The 22,589-nt window shown below is 44.6% G+C and overlaps 1 pseudogene; it reads right to left on the bottom strand.

The window, feature by feature from the left end:
* Window positions 1-1,267: 1,267 nt before the first annotated feature.
* LOC132343320 (coiled-coil domain-containing protein 3-like) lies at window positions 1,268-19,841 on the bottom strand (annotated as a pseudogene).
* Between the last annotated feature and the right edge of the window lie 2,748 nt (window positions 19,842-22,589).

Raw genomic sequence — 22,589 nt, forward strand, 5'->3', positions numbered from 1 at the left:
TTCTCCTGCAGGGCCTAAAGAGCAATCCTTAGTTCCCTCTCAAAGCTCCATAGGAGGCTTGACTTCCTTTAGGTCACTCAAAGGGCTCCAGGAGTACTGGTTGCAACTGGAGAGGAGAGCATAGTGCTTAGCTTCAACTCGAGATGAGGCCTGACTCCCCAGGTGAACCTTGAATGCAATCCCGAGATCCCTGTCACCACTGGAGAGGAACATGGAGTTTCTGGACACAAGTCTAGACAAGGCCTATTTCCCCTGCAGTGACTTGTGTGGAATCCCGTGGTGCCTGTCACAACTTGAAATGAGACCTGACTTCTCTGAGGTAATATGAGCGGGACCCTGAGGTCCACGTCGCAACTTGATAGGAACCCCAAACTTCCAACCAATCCTCGAGGAAAACCACAGGATTCTCCCCTCAATGCGAGATGAGGCCCTTTCCCACTGCAGCATCTCAAGAGAAGTCCCATGTTCCCTTTTGAAACTCAAAACGGTACTCGACACGCTTTATGAAACTCAGGAAGTTTCCCGACATACCCATTCCCACTCAAGAGGAACACCGATTTTCCCGGCACACCTCAATCTGAGCCCCTTTGCCCCTCCTCATCTCGAGATGAGGGTCGATTCCTTTGCTTTGTCTGGAAAGGAATCCCGACATTCCCATTGCACCTCAAGAGGAGGCCGGTCTCACAGTGAAACTTGACAGGAACGCTCGCGGGTCATGCCACAATGCCAAAGACACTGATTTCCCCATCCACTCGAGATAAGGCTTATGCCCCTGCACCAATTGCAGTGGATCCCCAAGTATCATGAATAAACATTAAAACCATTTTCAGTGAAAAACATCCATATAGAAAAGGCCACACAGATCCCATATTCACGTCTGCTTTAAATACATCAAGTTTGCCCAAATCACTGAAAATTTCAGTTACACTCTTAAAAAGAAAAAAAAAAAAAAAAGGATGGGAAGAAAAGATATATTCATACAATTGAACAATTGCTGAAATATGAGTGGGGCTGTGGATTACATTATACTGTAGAAACGATATATTTTCCTGATTTTGGAGATTATGTGCAGGTTTTGCTGGAGCATGCACCCATTTTGGATAAAATACATAGAGTATTTCAGATGATGTGGCAAATGTGAGCACTTTTTCCCATTGCTAGGTGTTTTCTGTACAGTTTAAATTCCCAGAAAGTAAATTATGTCTCAAAACAAACAAGTCAATATCGTAAAAGAAAATCAGATTAGAAAGGCATGAAACTTTCCTATAGAGGTCAAGACTTACCCAGACAAAGTTCAAGGGAAGCTGTGATGCTCACTGCCCTTGAAGGAGTCCACATGGAATGAAGAAGTACTGTGGGAAGTCTACTAGTAACCACCATGCCTTGGGTCCTCTGGATGACCTATTGCAGGAGAAACAGATTTTACAAATAAAAGTTTCCCCATAACTTCACAAAAAGTTGTTAGATTACATTCAGTAAAGTTGAATAACTTCCAATGAATTTACAATCATATAAAATACTACAACGTACAATCCCAGTCAATATACAAAAATCATTTGTGTTTCTATAAATTAATAACAATCAGAAACAAAAATTAAGAAAATCCCACTTATAATTGCATCCAAAAGAATAAAACATCTAGCAACAAACTTAATCAAGGACATAAAAGACCAGTAGTCAGAAAGCTAGAAAGCACTGATAAGAAACCAAAGAAAACACAAATAAACAGAAAACTATTTCACGCTCATGCACTGGAACAATGAGGAATTAAAATGTCCATTCCAACCAAAGCCATCAACAAATACACTGACTGCAATCACAAAATAATATTCAATGGCCTTTTTCACAGAAATAGAAATATTCCAAATATTAGGCTCCTAATATTGAACAGGACCTTAAATGGCCAAGAAGACTCTGAGAAAGAAGAACACAGCTGGAGACATCTTCCTCTCCAACTTCAAACTACATCACAGACCTGTAGTAACCACCACAGTGAGGAACTGGCAGGAACACAGACACATGGACTCCAGGAAAGAATAGAGAGCCCAGGAATGAACCTACACGTACGTGGTCAGTTCATGAAAATCAAACCAGGAACAAGTGAAGAGGAAAGGACAGTCTTCTTAAGAAACAGTGACAGGAAAACTGGCCACCTATTCGGAAGAACATCAGTGAAGGTCATCCTCTAGATCATCTGACAGAAATAAAACTGAAAACCTGCCATTTTGCACATGGAGCTCTTTCCCCGACTGAGTCCTGAGATGGCCCTCCAGTCAGCGCTCCGCTGGACACAGGAAACATTTACTTTATCGTCATTTTTCCCTCTTGCAGCGCCGCCCTGCTGGCAGGCACTGAGGCAACCCCGCTCCTCTCAGCCAGGACGCAGCCCCGTTACCCAGAAGCCTGAGCCCTGAGGGCCCTGAGGAGACAAAACTGCCGCCAGCTGGTCACCGAGCCCAGTCTGAAGGCAAAGCATCCTGCGCCCGCGGGTCAGAGGGGGTTTTGTCGCCCCCTGTGGGCCGCCAGAGAAGAGCTGGCAGCCCTGCCCTCACAGATCTCAGAAGGCTCACCCAGAAGCAGCTCTGCTGTGAGCACTGAGACTGGAAGCCCAAACTGAAATGGAGCAGAATAGCTCCATGACCCTCCTCAAAACATGGCTAAAGTACGATCAGAGCCTGTATGGAATGCAGCGATAAAAAGGAACAAATTTGAGTCAGTTCTAATGAAGGGGATGAACCTAGAGCGTATTAAACAGGGAAGTCAGTCAGAAAGAGAAAAACATGGAATCGAAAAGGATGGGTCTGACGAATCTGTTCACATAGCAGCAACGGAGATGCAGACATAGAGAACAGACTTACTAACAAGGGTAGGGAACAAGAGGGAGAGGGTGAGATGAATGGACAGAGCAGCATGGATGCATGTACACCAACATTTGTAAACAGACAACGAGTGGGGATTTGCTGTATGACTCAGGAAACTCAAACTGGGGCTCTATAATAACCTAGAGAGGTGTGGATGGATGGGATGTGGGAGGGATATTCAAGAGTGAGGGGACACACGTACACCTATGGTTAATTCATGTGGATGTATGACAAATCAAACCAATGTTGTAAAGCAGCAATCAATCAACTAAAAATAAATAACTGTTAAAAAAAAAAGTGAAATGAACAGAAACACAAACTTTGCAACTAACACTGTAATTCAATTTAAAAAATATACAATTTTAGAAAACAACAAAGGATCTACATGACCTTTGGTCGGGTGATGAGTTATAACACACAACAAAAAAGTCAACTTACCAAATTAGGAATATAAATTATTTAAAACACTGACTTGTACAATTTTATACATTTACTCTGTGAAGGACCTTATTCAAGAGAACCAAAAGACAAACTGTTAAATGAACCACTGACCATCCACCCTTGCCAGGCAACAGAGAAGAGAAAACACTTGCAGGAGTCATCTTACAATAGGAGGTCCTGGTAAGGAACAAGGAACTAACAAGCTACCACCAACCAGGATTCTGGAGAGGTCAAAAAGAGATGGGAGACTGCAGTCTAGAGGTCCTACCAACTTCCCAGGATCCTCCTCGTTGGAATCAATTTCAGCTGAGTGATGCGTGTGCCCCCAGGAAGGATCCTGATTCAGAATGACTGGCAAGAGACAAACCAGAAACTAACCCAATGACCATAAATCCTTGACAGTGAGCCACGTGGCAGAGCAGTCCTCTCCGTTTCCCTCACCCTCCTGTCTTCTGCCCCAACAGCCCTTCCCAGTGAAGTCTCTCGCTTGGACGGCACTCCTCTTCTCAAACAATTTGTTTGCAAGTGTCAGACAAGAATCCATTCTCAAGCCCTGGAAGGATCCCCCTTCCTTCATCAAAACCACAATCAGGAGAAAATATCTTCCAAATGCTACCTTGTAGAGAAGGCAATGGCACCCCTCCAGTATTCTGGCCTCAGAAATCCCAGGGACAGGGAAGCTTGGCAGGCTACAGTCCAACAGCAGGGCATTTCTGAGGGGAGGAAACAGTCCCAAGGAAGCTGAGGCGCTTGCCAAAGGCCCCAGAGCTTTGGATGGCACAGCCAGAACTGTGGCTGAGGACTCCCAGTGGCCAGGCCTCTTGATCCTGGCCTCTCTCACCAGGTACATGTGTGGAAAACTAGAATCAAAAATATGAGTGAGGGCTTCCCTGGTAGCTCCGTGGTAAAGAATCTGCTTGCCAGTGCTGGAGATGCAGGTGTGATCCCTGCTATGGGAAGATCCCACATGCTATGGAGCCCGTGTGCCACAACTGCTGAGCCTATGCTCTAGGTCCTGGAAGACACAATGCCGAGCTCACATACTGCAACCACTGAAGCCCGTGAGCCTGTGCCCCACAACAAGAGAAGCCACTGTAGTGAGAAGCCCCCACACCACTAGTTATGGCCCATGCTCACCCGAACTAGGGAAAAGCCCACACACGAAGACCCAACACAGCCAAAAATAAATACAATTGTTTTCCTTAAAAATGCATATCTGACAAAGAATCTGTACTCAAATTGTCCAAGAACACTAGAACAAGCAAGCCCATTCATAATTGGTAAAGATTGAAATAGACACCTGGCCATGGAGGGTATACTGATAGTAAACTATCCTACAGAAACATACTCAAGATACTGGTGGGATGCATGCACAGACCCCTTTGGAAGACAGTCTGACAGTTTTTTCAGTAACCACATGGGACTAGCACTGAATTCTATACATGACAAGTGGTGGAAGCCAGGTGTCTTACCATTGGAATGGGAAGTTATAGAGAAACGAAAGGAAAGGTTCCAAGATCCATGGAGACATCATCACAAATCACCTTTAACTGAATATGTTCAAACGTAAGCTGGAATACATGTATATATTTCCGAGTATGGTCAGCTGAGCATATTTAGCTGCTACATGTATGTTTTGCATATCATTCTCTAATGAAAGGGAACAGAAAATGTCCCTGGTGGTCCGATGGTAAAGGATCTACCTACCAATGCAGGAAACATGGGTTCACTCCCTGGTGCTAGAAGATTCCACATGCCCAGGGACAACTAAGCCCCCATACAACTATTGAAGTACTTGGATGCTCCAGAGCTCAAGTTCTGCAACCAGAGAAACTGCTGCAATGAGAAGCCAGGTCATGGCCACTAGAGGGCAGGCTCTGTTCACTACAACTAGACATCTAGCAACAAAGACCTAGCATAATCAAAAATAATTCAATGTTAAAAAAAAAAAATAAAAGGACAGAAGTTCTTTGAATAAATGACTGAGATTAGGGGTAAGGCAGTACATATATGAGCCAGGATAATCTTAAAGTATGAGAAAGTAAAGAAAGTAAAGACAACTATCAAGCTGTCCAAACTGATACAAATGAATGATTACAGTTTTATCTGTATACACTAGCAAATAATAATCTGAAAAGGAATTAAAAAAAAAAAAAAACAATTCCCTTTCAATAATGTCAACATTAATAAAATACTTTGCGATGGATGTAACGAGGATGACAAGACTGGCACACCGGAAATTATACACAATTGCTGAAAAAATATCCTGAATACATGTACAGATATCCCATAGCGATGGAAAGACTTAAGATGGCAATACCATGGAATGCATCTTCAACCAGAAATGAAGATCCAATATGACTTGATCACTCAGAGCTTTTGTGTCATAAAGTTTTATTAAAGTATAAAAGAGAGAAAGCTGCTGATATAGACTTCAGATGGGTGCAGAATACCCCCTGCTGGTCTTTAGCCAGATATTATACAGCCACTGCTAAGTCACTTCCGTCGTGTCTGACTCTGTGCGACCCCATAGACGGCAGCCCACCAGGCTTCCCCGTCCCTGGGATTCTCCAGGCAAGAACACTGGAGTGGGTTGCCACTTCCTTCTCCAATGCATGAAAGTGAAAAGTGAAAGTGAAACCACTCAGTCGTGTCCCACTCTAGTGGTCCCATGGACTGCAGCCTACCAGACTCCTCCATCCATGGGATTTTCTAGGCAAAAGTACTGGAGTGGGGTGCCATTGCCTTCTCCGATACACCACTAGCAGTCTGCTAAGGAAAGAAAGGCAATGTCTCAGAGAATGACACCATGCCCCTCACCCACAACATGCATTGAGATAACATTGGCAGCAGGTGAGTCATCCTGGGCCATAAAATGATTGACATGAATCTTGAAGAAAGGCAGGTTCCCAGGCAAATATATTGTTTCATTAACATAGATTAGGAGAACAAGTTATGAGTAAGACATACTGGTTTGTCAAGTCTGTTCTGAGCCTTTAGGGGGAACCAACCTGAAGACAGAGTCTAGCGGAAATACATAGTATATTAACATAGCTTAAGACAAACATTTCCTTATGAAAAAAATGCGTTGCTTAGCTCAAGATTTGAGAAAAGTTAAGTTCAGGTGGAGCCAGGAATCGTCACGGCAACACAGAATTTTCAGAGAAACCTCCTTTTAAATTTGTATGGAGAAGGGGGAAAAATGTAACACTAGTTTGTTTCCTCCGGCTGCTTAAGAGAGAGAGAAAAAAATGTCTGACACTTGCAGCCTATTCCCTCTGTCTGGAGACCCCCAGCCTTCCTGCTTGTTACCCTCTCGGGGCCTTTAGGAAGCAATACACAAGCTGACCCTAACATACACATGGAATGACAAGGGACTCCAAAGAGCCAGAATTATCATATGAGTCTGCAATTCTAAGGTCCTCTGGTATGCTGTGCTAAAAGTCACTTCAGTCACGTCTGACTGTCAGAGCCGCCAGGCTCCTCTGTCCATGGGAATTTTCCAGGCAAGAATACTGGAGTGGGTTGCCCTGCCCTCCTCCAGGGGATCTTCCCAACCCAGGGACCAGATTCCTGCATTGGCAGGGAGGGTCTTTACCACGAGCACCACCTGGGGCAAAAGTGCCTAAATGGAGATCAGGGAAACCCAGTTAGAAGGGACTCAGAGGAAAGGAAGTGAGGGAAGGAGACTCTTAGTCACACTCAGAGAAGCCCAGTAGGTAGTTCTGCAGGTGGAAGAGAGGAGGAAGCAGGCTGAAGCTGTGTAGAAGATGAAAGAGGGAACTAAAGCAGGGGCCCCCAACCTCGAGGATCTAATGCCTGGTGATCTGAGGTGGAGCCGATGAAATAATACTAGAAATAAGTGTTCGGTCACTCAGCGGTGTCCAACCCTTTGTAGCCCACCAGGCTCCTCAGTCCATTGAATTCTTCAGGCAAGAATACTGGAGTGGTCTGTCATTTCCTTCTCCAGGAGATCTTCCCGACCCAGGGACTGAACCTGGGTCTCCTGCACTGTGGGCAGACTCTTTACCAACGGAGCCACCAGGGAATAAAAATAGAAATAGAGTGCACAATAAGTGGACTGCACTTGAAACATCCCAAAACCTTCCCCCGCCTCTGTCTGTCAAAAAATTGTCTTCCAAAAAAAAACTCCCGAGGTCAAGGAAGGAACTTCAAGTGTACTCGACTGTCCCAGGTTGCTGGCTTAGGGAGATGCTGAAGCAGAGGTGTCCCAAGAGGTAGAACCTCCCTTGTGTGGGTTCCTCAACAGACATCCGATAGCCTTGGTGATGATGGGAAAGATTTGGTTCATTTTTTTTAAATATCCTTGTGGGATAAACTTAAAACTTAGCAATTCTCTTAGAGTCTTCCTAATAAAACGTTTTCTTTCTTTACTGATCTGTGAAGTACCAACTGTGACAATCATTGTTCTAATATACCTCATAGTGTTGCTGACACTATGGATATAATTATGTGAAATTGAACTTATTCAATAAAAATGATGAAGCATCTGCCCTGTGCCCAGCACTTTCCAAGGGTTGGGGAGTACAATGAAAATACTCCATGAGATGCACGGCTGGTAGGCACATTATTTAAAAAAGCCTTTTACATTTCCACCAATAGTTTATTCTCAATGTCAACACTTGTCAATTAATGACCATGCTGGGTGGGAAGCTCATTAAAAACTCAGGAACCAGGGTTCCTGGAAGGATATCCTATTCTCCCTTGTACAGTCCTCCACCCTCTCTGGCTCTCAGTTTCCTCATCTGCAAAATCATGGACAACTGACTATAATTCATCCCTGGAACCCAAGTCTATTGAGGGGAAGGGGGAAATATTACTCCAAGGCCTGGGTGAGAGACCAGATTGAAAGAAAATGTGTCATTGCTGGTTTTCAGTCAAACAGACAGATACAATGAAGGAAGGAGCCCCTGGCTCTGCGGGATTTGCCTAGGGGTCTAGTCTGGGAAATTCTTACACATCAGGAGATGGCTCTGAGCTGGATTTCCACCAACAAGAACATCCATACAAAGGACAAGCCTGCATAGCTCTGTGCCCATCAGCCACAGGAAGAGACTCCTCCAGACAGTCAGCAGTATTTACAAGTGACCTCCTAAGGCCTTCACCAAACTATAGGGGCACTTCTGAGTTTTCTGTTTCCCTCACTTTTCTGACTCTTTTCTTAAAAAAAACACACATTTCTTCATAGAATGCCACAATGAAAGGAAAATAGGCTTTCAATTTTTAGACCTCAATTTGCAAAGAATTTGGAGCTTGTTTTTTTTTTTGTTTTTTTTTTTTAATTAAAGCACCACATAATTTAAAAATTTTACACGTTCTAATTATTCATTTCCCAAACCCCAAACTTATTGCACAGGGTCCCCATGGAAAGGTCCCCTCTCAGCAGGACATTCACAGATTTCACCATGAAAGGGCAGCAAGGTGCCCTCCTCCCTTCTTTTCTGCCTGGGTGGCCACCAGATGTTTAAATCCATCGACCCTAAACAATTTCTAGGGTGCAACTGGTGGACCCTTCCGTTTCCCATCCCAGAAGGTGGTCAAGGGCCTGCTGGGCTGCAAAGTGGCAGAAGCAGGGCTGGGCCAGCCAGCCAGAGTAAGGGTTATGAAGTCCCCGCAGGTGAAATCACCAGGAAGGATAAATCCCTAGGACTTCCAGAAGGCACTAGGCTGCTTGGGAAAACCCACACGGGTCTGAGCTTTATGCGAAGGGGTAAAGCAGTAAAGGCCTTGGCCCCAAAGGCGAGGCCTTTCCACGACCGCCAAGTTAGGGGGCTCCGAGACTGTGCCAACAGAGAGGGCGGAATACGTGGTTCCCTGCTCCACTGAGTCCCAGTTCCCTTAACCTGTGGTTCGCACCCCTCTGCTCCGCTCACTGGATGCCGATCCCTGGGGACCCAGGAGTGCACAAAATGAGTGCTCCCAGCTGCAGTGGTGACCCCTGAGAGCACAACTGGAACCCCCTGCCCCAGACATGCTCCCGGTGCGCCTCACCCCACCCCAACACGTGCTCCCGGTGCACCCCGCCCCCACGCCCACTTTCAGGAGAGGCCCGCGGGCCTTGCTACTGCCCCAGATGAAACACAAGTACAAGCAAAGCAAATCCACCCAACAGAGACAATCCAAGCTTTTTATCAGCTGATCTGTCTATGATTCAGGGATAAAACTACGGCTACAGAAAGGAAAGATGACCTGACCTAGGACAGCCATGATATTCTATAGAACCAGACAAAATTGGTTACAAGGAAACTTCTTTTTTTCTTGGAAACCATAAAGCTGGTTCTTTTGCATATGCAATTAAAAACAATTAGCTTGTTACAAAGGCCTGCCTAGGGCAACACTTGAAGTTAATCCTTGCCACAGAATTCAACAACTTCCCTGGTGGCTCAGACGGTAAAGTGTCTGCCTGTAATGCGGGAGACCAGGGTCCAATCCCTGGGTCGGTACGATCTCCTGGAGAAGGGAATGGCAACCCACTCCAGTGTTCTTGCCACCACCTGCCTCCCCCCACCCTCACCCCCCCAAAAAAAAGCGGCTCAAAGAAATTTTTTAAATCTCAGGTGGAAAACTAGAAGATTCCTTGTCTGTCTGTCTGGATTTATGTATGTCTCAGTGTGAGTCTTCTGTTTTTTGATAATATTGCTCAAGTTCTGAGTTCTTATTTAAATGGAAGCCCTTACAAATCAAACAGTTGGAAATATAAGAAAACATTGACCTAAATGAATTTCAGATTCACATGAACTGGGAAATTGTCAGTATTAAATATCTAGTATTTTTTTTTTTCGCTACTCTACTATAGACATATCTAAGAGTCATTAACATTAAGCACAAAATTTTCATAGTGCCTAGGTTTAGTATAAGTTAAAAATTGCTATATTGTTGCATCTGTCACAAGCTTGTCAACAATAAGGTACCTCTAAACAACAACAAAAAATCAAAAAAATGTAAATATGATATGAGCTTTTAGATAAAATATTAATAATTATACTCTAAAATTTATATTTTTATAAATATATTATTATATTCTAAAATTTTTTCTCAACATTGAAACTCTGGTATCTAACACAGCAGCTGCCTCATGGCAGTCACTCAACAGTCACTTGCTAAAGACTGGACTCAATAATTCCACAAAATGAGGTGTGTACTGATATAACATTATACATGTCCACACTCCATGTAATATCCATGGACTGGAAACAGTGTAAGTACCTATCAACAGGGAACTTGATTAAATACACAGTAAGGCATTAATACAATGGAATATGATGCAGCTGTTTAAACCAATATACATGTCTAGATATAGCAAATTACATGTCTACTTACATGTACCCACTTGTGAACAAAGCAGGGCACAACCACGTGTGCACATTGCAGTGCCACTGGTACCAAAATTGTGTGTTAGTCACACAGTCATGTCGACTCTTTGTGACCCCATGGACTGAAGCCCATCAGGCTCCTCTGTCCATGGGATTCTCCAGGCAGGAATATAGGAGTGGGCTGCCATGCCCTTAAAGAAGACAGTGAATCTTGACTGAAGTGTTTGTTGGGGGAGAATACTCATTTGAAGCTTACAAGAAACTATTAACAGTGGTTATTTGGAGGGTAGGTGGGAACTGGATGGATGGGTGCCAAAAGTGGGAGAAAAAAACTCTACTGACTACCATTTTATACTTTCAGATTTGGGAATCCACATGAACATGGTTTACAACTCAGTACATGAATTTTTAACTGCTCTGTGACCAGAACCCAGCAAATTCTGTTGAATGAATTACAACACACATGAGAGCTTCCTCATCATCTGTTCCCCACTCTGCCACCTACCCTTTCACCATTGCTCCCACTGCCACTGCCCTGGCAGAAGCTTTTTAAAAGTTGCATCATCTTTAAGTTTTAAAGCCATACTTTCTAATGATCCATTTATAGTCATAAACCCCTCCATCACTCTTTACAACTGACAAAGTGCTTTCAAACCTATGATCTAATTGGGTCCTTAGGACAACCTGAGACAGTTTATATGTTTTGAAAGTGAAAGTTGCTCAGTGGCTTTGTGACACCATGGACTATAGAGTTCATGGAATTCTCCAGGCCAGGATACTGGAGAGGATAGACTTTCCCTTCTCCAGGGGATTTGCCAACCCAAGGATCGAACCCTGGTCTCTTGCACTGCAGGGGGATTCTTTACTAGTTGAGCCACAAGGGAAGCCCAAGAATACTGGAGTGGGTAGCCTATCCCTTCTCCAGCAGATCTTCCTGACCCAGGAATCAAACTGGGGTCTCCTGCATTGCAGGTAGATTTTTTACCAGCTGAGCTATCAGGGAAGGAGAAAACTGAAGTTTTGGGAAATTAAGGGTTCTGCCTGTGGTCATGCCTCTGAAAATGGCACAGCCAATCCTGATTGCCTGATGAGGATGGCACCTCCCTCACCATCTTTTTCAACTCTAAAAAGGGAAAAAAGAAAGATGACAGGACGTCTTCCACAGATTTTATGTCAGTCCCATGACACTCTAGGTCGGATTGCTGTATGAGGGGGTCAGTCTGGGTCATGGTCCCTTGGAACAGGACTTGCTGAGAGAGGAAAACAGCCAACTTTTGTTTTTATTGTTATACTCACCCAGCAGGGAAGGAAAAAGGAAAGGAAAATGTTCTTGGCTGACGTGGAGAGCACCCTGACAGAAAATGGGATGGATGCTCTAACTTGCCAAAGACATCCCCAGAGGCCCCATTAACACCATGATACTGAACCAGAGAGATGCTGAACACTTGGGAGTGCTGCTGATTCCCTGGCAACTTTTGAAAGCAAGCTTATGTTTCCACTGACTGAAGCAAGGGGCGGGGGCGGGGGGGTGGGTCGGGGGTGGGGGTCGAGGGAGGGGAATGTCTAAGGATGGAATTAGAGAATGGGAGGATTTGGCTGCTGAGGACGGAGTTGCAGGTTGTCCTGGGTATGTATCACAAAAAGTTTCCCTACATCAGATTTTCCTCTGGTTCCATTTCTTAACCTCCAGACTGATCCTAAAGTCCCAGATTCATGTGATGCTGCAAGTGAATGAGAAGGAGGAGATGCACCCTTCATGACCATGATCTAAACACACTGTTCGAGCTGACTGGGGACTTAGAGAAGAGCAGCAGCAACAGTGGAAATGATGAGAATTCATCAGTGTGCCCCCTGAATTCATCGTCATCTAAGACACAGCATGTGATATACGGAAATTGTGTAATGTGCACTGTCCAGGGCCATTCATAATGGTCTCAGAACAAATGAAGGATTCACATGTTCCCATTAGCAAGAGTCTAACTGGAATAAAAAAGTGACCCAAACAAGCTCCTTTGACCCCGTCTAAGATGGAAGACCCATCACCTTAGGAAAAACAGACTGTGTAGTAACATGATTTATTTACCCTGCATAGGAGAGAAAGCAGAATACTCATCTTCACACAGAAAAAGCAGAGAGGATGTCCCTGGTGGCACAGTGGATAGGAATTCATCTGCCAGAGCAGGGACATTGGTTCAATCTCTGGTCCAGGAAGATTCCACAAGCTGCAGATCAACTAGGCCTGTGTGCCAAAACTAGTGAGCCCACAACACACAACTACTGAAGCCCATGTGCTCAGAGCCTGTGCTCTGTGACGAGGGAAACTAATGCAATAAGAAGCCTGTGCACTGCAACAAAGAGTAGCCCTTGCTTGCCATAACTAGAGAAAAGCCCTCATGGCAACAAAGATCCAGCACAACTGAACATAAGGTTTTTTTTTTTTTTTTTTTTTAAGGCAGATAATTTTTAGTTTTAGTGTTTTTTTTTTTTTTTCCCCAAGAAAGGAACAAGTAACTGTCCATAACTCTTCATCTAATTCTGACACCTTCAATTCACAACAATTTTAATCACTGCAGATAAAGTAAAAATTTCTCAAGGAATATCACAAAATATAAATGCTAGCACCTTAGTTTTATTTTAAACCTAAATTCTCAAATGAACTAGCTAATTTAACTCAGCTCTGATATGGTATCTTTCAAAGTGGGCAGAAGAAGAAGCCAAGATGTGATACATACAAAGTCCATCAACACCTCAATTTGGCTCTGCAGCAGCTCAGCAACCTGGGACAATTAATTCTCTTTCCCCAAAAGCTTATGATTCAGTGCAAACACACATACCCACCCTCTGTTATCTAAGAGACCAGGATGATGAAAGGGAAAAGGAATTCTCCCCAAGATCAACATCTGACCACCCAAAATAGGACTGCCTTCACATTAAATCAATTTTCCACAGTCTCATTGTTCTATTTGTTTCAAATGATGGAAAATCTAATTGCAGTAAAATGTTAATAGCTTCATTGTGTGACCATAGGGCTAGTCAGTTATATATTTAAAGAGTTTGGGGTTCAGCTGTGAGGAATTTTTGGATCAATATCTGGTGTCTTGACATCAGTGTACTATTACCAAGGATTTAGGACATGAAGCAAAAATCCAACAAAATGGAGAACCACAGGACCAAGACTAAAAAGATTTAATTTGAACATGCTATGGCCTGACCCAGGCTGGGGATACTCAGGCTTATACTTGGTGGGTCCAGTTCAATGTGGAGTGGGTGCTGGCACAGATTAAGAGTTGGGTAGGGGAAAAAAAAAAAAAGAGTGGGGCAGGGGGAAACAAAAGTGCTTAGATCCATGTGGGGAGTGAAATATATGACAATCACTCAGAAAATTTTGGCAAATCTTGAAGAGGGGTCAGGGAGTTGAGAACTGTCAGTAGGGTAGGCCTAAGGAAGGAACCCTGGATAATGTATGGAAAGGAAGAATCAACACTTCTCCACAGTCAGATGTACTTGCCCATGATGAGAACAGTTTCTGTGCAAAGAACCTCCAGGTACCATGGAGCCCTTGGCAGGAGGTTAGAAAGAACAAAGGCACTCCCCTAGGCCCACCCAGCAGACAAGAGAAAGATAGCCTCCCCCCCCCCCCCACCAAGGGCACCATAGATGGGGGAAAGAAGGAAACCACCTAATACCTGCACATTGGTTCATTAACCCACATCAGAACTGTCTCCTGTGGTCTGTCATATGGTCCTATAAACATCTTGGTGGGAGACTGGGAGCGATGGGCCACGGCCTCTCTGCTCCCCTGGCTCAGTTGCGACAATGCCACTGCACAGAGAAAGCGATAGTCCTCAAAATATCCCCACAACTCAGGCATCTGCCTCAGACTGAAAGATGCCTTTTCTATCTTCATGCCCAGAGTGATCCGGATCCTTCTGTTCCATGGGAACTAGGTCCTGCCACTAAGGGTTTGCATGTTGCAACTGAAGATCCTGCATGCTGCAAGGAAGACTGAAGATCCCACATGCCACAACTAAGACCCAGCAGGGCCAAGTAAAAACATACATAAGTATTTGAAATCAACAACAGAAGTAGTCATAACACTCAGTGTATTGAGTGCTTACTCTCAAACACCTCACTAAAGGCTTTACCTATGGACATTCCCTGCATAGTTAAATCATGTCGCATCTGCCCTAAGATACAGATGGTACAATGGCTTTCAATTTACAGAAGAGGAAACTGAGGCACAGCATGCCAACCATCAGCCTATCTTGTCCCCTCACTCTGTGAGGAACCTCATGCCACACAGTACAGCCTGAGGACTCCAGAGTTTATGAGCAGTGCTTGTCAACTTCTGGGAGGGCTGTGGAGAGGGTGAAAAATACTTCTTGATCTGGACTTTGGAAGAGGACTCTTGATTCCCTTGCTCACAACATTCATATGAGTCATAGCTATCTTATTATTTTGCTGTAGCACAGGGTATAGCCGATTCTTACCCTAGTATCTTCTTGGACCTCCCAGTCACTGGAGAAAGTTGCCACCTGCTGCCCTTGTGAACAGTTTGAAAACTGAAAAAGGCTAGAAACATCCTTCTGTTCTCTTGAGTGTCTGGAAAGATGGCATCTTGCAAATTGACTCCATGAGGCAAGAGGTTATAGTTCTCATCCATCCTAATGGAAAAAAAGAGGCAAGAGCTGTAGACTGGACACCCATGAGGTGTACCATCTTGAATCGAGAGTCAACAGAAGACTGTGACAGTGTTGCCAGTTATACAACATCTTTTTTATTTTTAAAGTAGAGTTTAATTACAATGTTGTGCTAATTTCTGCTGTAACGTGACTCAGTTATACATATACATACATTTTTAAAATATCTTTTCCATTATGGTTTATCCCAGGAGATTGGATATGGTTCCCTGTGCTAAGGTAGGACCTTGTTGTTTATTCCATATGCAACAGTTTGCATCTGCTAATCCCAAACACCCAGTCCATCCATCTCCCTCCCTCCATTGCCCTTGGGAACCACAAGTTTATTCTCTGTATCCATTTGTCTGTTTCTGTTTTGTAAACAGGTTCATTCGTGCCATATTTTACATTCCACATATAAGTGATATAATATGGTATTTATTCTTCTCTTTGTGACTTACTCCACTTAGTATGATTATCTCTATTTCCATCCATGTTGCCACAAATGGCATTCTTTCTTTCTTCTTATGGCTGAGTAATATCCATATATATGTACCACATTTTCTTTAATAATTCAACTATCAAGGGACATTTAGGCTGTTTCCATATCTTGGCTGTTGGGAATAGTGCTGCTATGAACATGGGGGTGCATGTATATTCCTGAATTACAGTTTTGTCCGGGGATACGCCCATGAGGGGGACTGCTGGGTCATATGGTGGTCCTATGAATTTTCTGAGGATCCCCCATACTGTTTTCCATAGTGGCTACCCCAACTTACATTCCCACCAACAGTGTAGGAGAGTTCCCTTTCGCCACACTCTCTCCAACATTTGCTATTTGTTCTGTTTTTGATGATAGCCATTCTGCCTGATAGGAGATGGTACCTGGCTGCAGCTTTGATTTGCATTTCTCTAAGAATTAGTGACTCTGAGTATATTTTTATGTGTCTACTGGCCATCTGCATGTCTTCTTTGAAGAAATGTCTATTAAGGTTTTCTGCCCATTTTTTGATTTTTTTTTTTTTAATTGTTGTTGAATTGTATGGTCTGTATACTTGAGATTAAGCCCTGGTCTATTGCATCAGTTGCAAATATTTTCTCCCATTTTTTAGGTTGTCTCTCTGTTTTTTGTTTTTGTTTTTTGTTTTTTTTTTTTTACGGTTTTCTTCACTGTGCAGAAGCTTGTAAGTTTGATCAGGTCCCCTTTGTTCATATTTGGTTTTATTTCTATCACCTTGGGAGACTGACCTAAGGAAAAAAAAAGGTCCAATTTATGTCAGAGAACACTTTGCCCATGTTCTCTTCTAGGAGTTTTATGGCATCATGTCTTATGTTTAAGTCTTTAAACCATTGTGAGATATTTTTGTGCAGTGTGAGGGCATATTCTAACTTCACTGATTTACATGCAACTTCCAATTACACATCTACATGACTCACATTAGAGGAGTCACTCTCTGACTGTTTCTCTACCTCACACTGCATGTATCTATCCTTAAGTTTTTCAAAATATGTGAATTGGAGGATGGGTGCGAGTGAACATTTGTGAATCTCCCAAGCCGCCTTCCTTCCCCTAGTGGAGTGCTCCTTGTTTCCTGGGCAAAGGAAAGCCAACTGGAATGACCCAAGATTCAAGTCCTATCACTGCTACTTATCTCTTGTTTGACACACAATGGATTTCTTACATTCTCTAAGATTAAATGTACAATCTATAAAACAAGGATGACAACAGCATCCTTATTTGTTTAATGGTAAGGAGTGCATTTTTTTTTAAAGTAAGTAAAGTATTTGGCACAGAGTAAGCACAGTATAAAACTTAACATTTTTACAGAACCCTGCATAAAGTACCTGTTGGCAAGATAGAGAAGCCAAGAGAAGGAAAAGGAGAGATGGAAGTGGCACTTCAGCCCAAAGTAGGCATTTGGGGGCTCACCAGGGAGTCTCCACTGCCACTTTCTCCTGTGACACTGACCAGAATCCTTTCTCCTTTCTGAGGGGCCCAGAATAACAGAGGAATGATTTGTATGTGGTTGTTAACACACACGGAGAAGGCAATGGCAACCCACTTCAGTACTGTTGCCTGGAAAATCCCAAGGACAGAGGAGCCTGGTAGGCTGTAGTCCATGGGGTCTCGAAGAGTTGGACATGACTGAGTGACTTCACTTTCACTTTCATGCATTGGAGAAGGAAATGACAACCCACTCCAGTGTTCTTGCCTGGAGGATCCCAGGGACGGGGGAGCCTGGTGGGCTGGCGTCTATGGGGTCGCACAGAGTTGGACACGACTGAAGCGACTTAGCAGCAGTTAACATGCATCAGGGCAACACAGCCCTGTGAAATAGAAATCTTGTCGGACTACCATTTGACTCTGTATCTCTGCCTTAACATTTTATAAATATGTCAGAGAAAAAGAGGAAAGAGCTGTCTGACCACCAGAGAGCCAGTGGACAAAACTGCATTTCATTATAAAATCAGAAAAGAAGATAATTTCTTCTTAAGTACTGTGGCTCTTTTTACTTTGGAAAATAAAGTTTTCTTGTTGAATAGTTTTAGAGCTGGTTTCCCTAAATAAAGACATGTAAAAATCTAAGTTTCTCAATATCAAGAAGGTACTACTTCATTCCTTGCCAGTTTTATTTAGAAACTGTACTTCTCCAGTATTTTTTTTTAATTCAACTTAATCTGGCTAAACCACCCAAGCCAACACAAAACACGCCATGTATTCTACACTTAGATATTCTGGCTTTAATATGGAAAACAGGTGTTACCGCGACCTTATGGATGCCCCTCTGTGGAACCTTCTGTCTTCTTTCTCAGTGATGTGAAATCTCAAGACCTCAAAGTTAGTCTGCAGACCAAGGTCATGGCCATTCCAAATATCCTTAATGTTACACCACATACTGGGAAGATGGGACTTATTGTCCAATCACTATCCATTAGATTGCATTTTGAGGTTCCTCCCAGTTCCTCTGTATCAGCCTCCTCCTCCAACTGGAGAGAACCAATGCATTAGGGTTCCACCTGCTGTTTTGTATTGCAAACTTCAGTTGAGCCTATAACCTGAACCCTTATCTACATACATTTCATCGTGACCACATAAACGTTCATGGAACTTCACAAGATTCCAGGAGTCTCCCAACAGACAAGGCCTGGTCTAATTCACCTCTCTGTTCTTCAAAGTCCTGTGAGCACCTTCCCAATCCCTTAATGCCCCCGCTCCCAGGCCCTTCCTCTATAAACTTTTGCTATTTGGAAGAGCCTGGCATTGAGGTCTGCTGGCAGCTGATATGAGTGAATCCAAGTGAAACAAGAGGACAGCTGGGCTGCATTCCACACCAGTCCCATCTTGGCATTTAAGCAGGTGTGCAGGATTGAGTAACTACACATTCCTCATCTAACCTGCACCAGGTGTTCTGCACCAGTTACTAGGATTTAATCTCAACCAACCTTGTTTGGCACATTATGAAGGTGAGGCTCTTGAGGTTCTTGACAAGGTCAGTAACTTGCTCAAAATGACAGGAAGAATGGAGCCAGAATTCCAAGAACCATCTGATTCCAAAGGTGTTTGGATTGGTTTTGACCACTGTCCATCCCAAACAACTCCCATGGCATCCACTTTAAAATATAGCTTTCCTCCTCTATAAGGAGTCCACCTCAATTAGGGTTCCACTTTCTTAATTCAAACTCCAGGAGATGCCATAGCCTGAACTCTTATCCACAGGCATCTCATCTGCACCACAGATCAACTTGCATGGAACTCAACCAGAGAGGGCTCCTGTCCGACTGCCATTCATACTTCTCAGAGTGCTGTGACCAGGGCCTTCTTCCCCTATTACCCCCTGCATAAACCTCTGTTATTGGGAATAGGCTGTTTGTTGCTGGAAACCACCTTGAGCTTTGGCCTAAAACACTCTTCCCTGGTCAAGCATGGGAGCCATCCCTGTTTTTCCAACAGTGTTAGCCAGAGGCACCCAAGATCTCTGTAGACTCAACATGAGGAGCACCAAAGAGCAGAAAATGGGAAGGAGACTAGGGCATCACTTAACATCACCCAGACAGGATTCTGGAGGAGTTCCTGAGCCTGCTGGGGATAAAGGTACCTCTGCTGGCCATGCCAGGTGGCCAAAGGGATGGTATGGGCGAGATGTGGCAGGCTCACCTGAGGAAGAATAGGAGTAATCCTGGACCACGGTGTGGGAGTGACAGGAGAAGTAGCCCAGGCCGGTGAGGTTGAGCCTGGAGCCCCCAGGCACCTCGAGCATGGTGCCCCATGCCTGGTCACACAGCATCTCAATCTCAGCGGAGTAGAAGAGCCCCAAGTCGCTGGCCTCATACCGCCAGGGCAGGTAGTTGTACAGGCCATGCACCTCCTCGTGCAGCGCCAGCATCTTGGCGTGCACGATGATCTCGGCCAGCTCCGCTTGGCAGCCCTCGCTCAGGAGTCTCCACTCCGAGGGCAGCTGGCCGCCGCGGGTGGCCTCCAGCCGGCCTGCCAGGCAGAGCGCGGGGAGCCGCAGCGGGCGCAGCATGCCGGCGGCTAGGGCGGGCGGCGAGAGCCGCCGGGTGGGCTCTGTGCTACCGGGGGCGCGTGGCCAGGGGAGGGGGGGAGCCCTGCGGCGGCAGCGAGAGCACTTTTGGGGGAACCGAAAGTGCGGGGCCCCACCAGCGGGAGGCGCAGCCCTGGGAGCTCGGCTCCGCGCACCGCTGCGGAAGCTCAGCGTGCCGCTCCCTCCTCCGCCGGGATCCCCCTGCGGGGCCTGCTTGGGAGGCTTTTAAAAAGGCACGGGGAGGTCCGGCCACCGCTGCCTCCTGCCCGCCCGTGGCTGGGTCGTGGGCGGCAGCGGGAGGGGCGGAGGCGGGAAGCCGTCACGTGTCGCGGGGTTCTGGGGAGACAGCGCAGTTGGCGCTGGACCAGGAGCCCCAGGGCCGAATTCGGTCTTTGCGCCAGCGCAGAGGTCCGCGGCCCAAAAGTCAGTGTGGGGAGAGGCGGCCCAGCCCTCTTCTGGCGCCCTGCGCACCGACCAGGTGGAAGCTTTGCAGGCACAAAGCGCGCGCTCCAGACATGGCCTTCTTAGAATGATTGTCTTCAATTCCCATGAGTACTCAGGGTACGTTTTTGCATTTTCTGAGTAATTCATTTACACTCAAATGGCACAGAAATCTAACTTTACCGTCCCAGAGTTTACCTTGGAAATTCTGTGTGATCTAATGAACTTTTCTGAATCTCTCTCTCCCTTTCCATCTCTTCTGTTTTAACGATGCTCTTAGGAAAGCCTTCAACATCTGAAAAGCTGTAGGATTTTCCTACAGCTACATGGTCTCATGATTAACCTCATTCCTACGTTCAGATTCAGAACACCCTACACCTGAGAAATAGATTAAGAAGTTTCAAAGATCTTTTCACAAGTCAATGAGTGACTCTGAAGAGACCTAAACTCCACAGTTAAATCTTTATTTCTAAATTAGGCAATTCCTTTTATCTCCCAATTGCCTTAATTATTCTTCATGTAGTAAGAAAAAAAAAAGATTATTTATAAATATAAATATTTTGTATAGTCAAAACATCATATATATGAAATAACATGGATATAATATATATATCATCATGCATATGTAATAAATATTATATTTACAATAAGTTGATAAGCAAAACTGCTGTAAAATGGAAGGCTCTTTGTTCTGCAAGCATCTTATTAACAAGGCTTTCTGAAAGTTTAAGTCTTAGAACTCAGCCAAAGTCTTCTCTGACTGAAAGGAAGAGTTCTTAGGGAATTCGGAAAGTAAAGGTAAGGAGAAAATTGCAGGGGTGGGGGAGAGAAAATTCCAAGGCCTCACATGCTGTGACAACCAAATCTTCCTGTGATCCCCAAGTCTTCAGTTAGGACAATTAAATTCATGCATGCTTCTTGTGACAGGGCAGAAATCCAGCTGGCATGAGGCAGGGACTCAGGAGGAAGAGGCCATGAGCAGCATGGTCTCAGGGAACCAGAAACCCTGGGAGGGCTTTGGGCATGCCTTGAAGTGAAATGGCCAGGACTCCAGCCAGTGTGGCCCAGCTTCTGAGGGAATGAAGGCTAAAGATCCATAGAGTCACACCAATCCAGAATCCAACCAGTGACTCAATGGACAGATGTGTGCTTAATCACTCAGTCATGTCCTACTCTTTGTGACCCCAGGGACTGTAGCCTCCCAGGTGCCTCTGTTCATGGGATTCTCCAGGCAAGAGTACTGGAGTGGGTTGCCATGCCCTCCTCCAGGGGATATTCCCAACCCAGAGATCGAACCCAGATCTCCCACATTGCAGGCAGATTCTTTACCGTCTGAGCCACCAGGGAAGCAGTGACTCAATGGACCAGATTCTTATTCCTACAAGATCATCTGTGTTGGAAGAGGAAAGAAGTAAGAGTAAGAGCTCCTCACGGACAATAACTATCCTCTACATAGCTGGAAGTCAGCCTGGAGCCTTGATTAATTCTGTAGAAAACAGTTATATTGAGGGAAGCAAGTGGACAGTAGTCCTGATGGTATATGACTCCTCCCAACAACCCCACCACCACCATGGGAGATGGTAGAGTTAAGCTTTTCCCACATGGAGAAATGGCATTTGAGGATGGCATCAGACATCCTACGTTAGGACTGCCCATTTGTCTCTCCTTCAATATACAAGTTAAAACGTTTCATAACGTCTTAGTCTGTTCAGGGTGTCATGGCAAAATACCACAGCCTGAGGTGCTTAAACAACAGACATTTATTTCCCAAAGTGCTGGAGGCTGGAAGTCCAAGATCAGGGTGTCAGTGGGATTGGTTCCAGGCTAGTAAACGGCCACCTTTCCTCTGTGTCCCCACATGGCCTGTCTTCTTTGCACATGTAGAGAGAAAGAAATGTCTGGCCCTTCTAAGGACACCGGGCCTATCAGATTAGACCACACTCTTGTGACCTCATTTAACCTTAATCACTTCTGTAAAGGTGCTATCTCCAAATACAGTCTCACTGGGTGTTAAAACTTGAACAGAAAAATTCAGGGCAGAGAGGAGGGGATGTCAACAAGGGACAGAATTCAATTCATAACAGTCATTTAGCAGGTGTTCTGCAGGTTTGTAGAGAAAGAGGGAATATAAAATGGTTTATATTTCTAGCATGCTAACTTAGAGCAAGCATTGCCAAATTATAATATTAACAATAACAACTGCTAACATTTATTCACTGCTTACTATGTGCCAAGCACTATTGTAACATATTGCCTATGTTATTGTAATGAATGCTCCAAACACTCAAA

Source organism: Bos taurus, chromosome 21 (assembly GCF_002263795.3).
Source record: "Bos taurus isolate L1 Dominette 01449 registration number 42190680 breed Hereford chromosome 21, ARS-UCD2.0, whole genome shotgun sequence".
NCBI classification, from domain to species: Eukaryota; Metazoa; Chordata; class Mammalia; order Artiodactyla; family Bovidae; genus Bos; species Bos taurus.